Below are 3,446 nucleotides of genomic sequence, written 5' to 3'. Positions count from 1 at the left end.
TTAACCCATTCAGGGACAGCGGTTACTACAGTGGACAGCTTCCCATGTTATCAGGTTACAGGGGCCATGAAAGGGTTAAACTCCAGGTCATCGTATAACAACAACAACAGTGAGTTTTATTTAAAACCGCAAATGAGTTTTGAGAGAATATGCCCATATTACTTCTTAACGGTGCTACCGTGCAAACAGGTTCAGCTCTGAGCTAAGTGAAGGGTCTGAAATGAGTACTGTGGTTGAGTTAAGACTCCCTTCCCCCCACCCCCCTCACACACACACACATAGCTGAGATAAGCTTCTGCATGCAGCTTGAAAATGGCCAAGGAAATGACTGCATTACTCAAAGGTAGATCGAGAATAATAGCTATTTTTTGAGTGAGGTAAATAACACAAGTTCCTTGTGCGAAAAGTGCACGCGCGTCCAACAGTTTGTGCCCGCTCGTCAAACAAGAAGGAAGCGCCACAAACGACACCATTGTTACCTAACTGAAAAACCCTGTAGCCCCCTCACCCCCACCACCACCATGGGAACTGAAGTCATGGGAATGGTTCCCATGGCAACAGCCTGTCGGAGCCAGTTAATGATCTGAGCGTGGTGACTTAATGCTTTGTCTTGACCATTAGCAGCTGATCACCTTCCTCTCTCCACAGCTCCCTTCCATAACCACAACCAAGTTTTGTATATCTAAATACCGAGTGTGACACAACCTGACAGTTTACCAAATACATTCATTCATTCATTCATTTTCCGAACCGCTTGATCCTCACTAGGGTCGCGGGGGGTGCTGGAGCCTATCCCAGCTGTCTCCGGGCAGTAGGCGGGGGACACCCTGAATCGGTTGCCAGCCAATCACAGGGCACACAGAGACGAACAACCATCCACGCCCACACTCACACCTAGGGACAATTTAGAGTGTTCAATCAGCCTGCCATGTGGGAGGAAACCGGAGCACCCGCAGAAAACCCACACAGGCCCGGGAAGAACATGCAAACTCCACACAGCGAGGCCGGAGCTGGAATCAAACCCGGTACCTCTGCACTGTGATGCCGACGTGCTAACCACTGGAGTACCGGGCCGCCCTTATCAAATACATCAAAATGCAAAACTAAACATGTCCCGGCACAAAAATGAAAATGCATTCTACTTTCTGTCAAAAGTGTATGACCACTGTCTTCTGCGGGTTGAGCTTCCAGTTGTTTGCAGAGTACCAAGCAGCTAGAAGTAACACTTCCTTTCTGTAGGTATCTTCATTATCCCTGATGCAACGGACGAAGGTTGGCGTCATCCGCAAACGTAATCAATTTGATGAAGGTGGTGGTGTTGGAAATGCAGTCTTTTGTATCAGAAATGTAAAGAAAAAAAATGGCGATAGCACGCATCCCTGAGGAGCCCCAGGGTTGGTTTACTATGGATTACATAGAGAACCAAGCTGCTATAGATCCGCTTGGCAGGATTGTATTAAAAGTGGCAGTGAAATCCATAAAACAATTATTCTGCTGTGGTTCGGAGCAAAATGAAGACTTTGATTCACTGCATCATCCAATGAGCAGTTATCTTTGCATGCTAACTCGAATGGATTGAGATGGGACGGCAGAAGCCACTTTATATTTCATGTAGTTCATGTCGACTGTTGAGTGAGGTATGACTTGGAACAAGCAAGAACTTTCAAAAAAAATCTATTTTTGAAAAATGTCAGTCAAAACTGGTGCTAGCAAGCTAGCTAGCACAGTGGAAGTGGCAGGTGAGATTTGCTTCTGCTGTCCACCCTTTTGGAGACTAGCTGTGGCTGTGCTACGTTTTTAATTGTAGAATGGGCCCATCTGAGTTAAATAATGGTCCGAATTTCCGAGGGAGGTACGACAAAGAGAACAAAATGCTGCTTTATGGAGAGAGTAAAAACAATCTAACGACTCTATGCTCTATTTCCCTCCAGAGTGCGACAGCTGACTAGTTGTTTCTATTTAGGTACTGGTAAATCATGCTTCAAACCGCACGAGTTGAAATTCGCCCAGAGCCAAACGCAATGAATTTGGTCGCTTATTCTCAATGTTTGTATTCAGCTGTTAAGACAAGCTACTCCTCTCGTATTTGGTGTTAACTTTGGGCTAGACGTAGACACATAAAAAATATAATCAAAGTAAACTCCCCAGGTGCATGAAAGGGTTTGTAGTTTACGGCAATAAACTTCAGCAGCGGACAGCAATTTTTATGTCGAATGGAAACCTCAAGTCTCAGTAAAAGTAACAACCACATTCTTCTTGAAATCGTTATCGGTCTGTCACAGTAAACTTATTTTGTCGATTTTGTTGCTGAGAGAGCACACATTAGAAAAACAGATGGCAGGAAGGGCAGCCTGATGTCCTCATTTCCCTCCAACTGTAGACTTCCCCCTCCCCACCCCCGGCTTGGATGCATCCATTGACTTGGTGTTAAATTTAGAATATCATCATTCCAGAAATTCAGGGACCAAGCTGGCAGTCATTGTTCCTCTATTGTTCACAAGCGGGGTGTTGCTTAGACTCACATCCACAAATACAAACGAATGCGGCCAAAATCCGGAAGCAAACAGAACGCTGTGACTGCCCTCCCGCCAAGTGGCCTCAATATATTCTAGTTAATTTTTTTTTTCTTGGAGTATCAAATGATGGTTCCACTCAAACAATAAACAAAACCACAAGGTACAGTAATTACTGTAATGCCATTTGAGCTTATAAGGTGTATCAGTCACAGTCGCACAAAAAAAAAAACGTGCAACATTTTGAAACTTGTTTTTGTGGTTGCAGGCTGCAATTAAAGGGTCAGAACATTTTATTCAGCATGCACTTCGATTGAGCAAACCAGATTGGTGAGAAATACATCAAATGGAACCTGTGTGCACTCGCAGTGGCTCTTGACCTTTGCCTTTATGTGCTGAGCCATCGTCGTGGAACCAGAGAGGAAATTCAACACAAGAGGTGGAAAGACAAAAACGACGAGAGCTGGATGTGGAATTTTAATGTTTACCGTGTGGCAAGTGAACTCTTTAGTGGCAGGCATCAACTGCTTGGCCAAATTCTTGTCCTGACTTGTTTTTGGCACCAAAGTTTACAACACGCAACAATTTGGCAGGAAGATGGATGGAAACATTAGCCACAGGTTCTTCTACTCAGGTGGCAGGTAAATGGAGCTTGTGGTGCTCGCCTATGGCTCCGCTATCAGGAGTTAACAGGAAAATTAAGATGCCTGCAAGATGGAGCTCAAAATTAAAGGGACACTAGATTGGCCTGAACATTGGCACGAGTGACGGCCAAATGAAGCTTCATGAAGCAATGAAGCTTTGCAACCAATTGATTTACACATGGTTCAAAGCTTCATGGCGCTTCATTTTCTGGCGCTCAAGTGGTCTAGAAGCCCAAAAAGGTCAACAGTGTTGAGAATTCTATGGCTGTTTGTTTAAGAAAATGATATG

This window comes from Hippocampus zosterae, chromosome 19 (assembly GCF_025434085.1).
Source record: "Hippocampus zosterae strain Florida chromosome 19, ASM2543408v3, whole genome shotgun sequence".
Lineage (NCBI taxonomy): Eukaryota > Metazoa > Chordata > Actinopteri > Syngnathiformes > Syngnathidae > Hippocampus > Hippocampus zosterae.
This window is presented reverse-complemented; position numbering follows the sequence as displayed.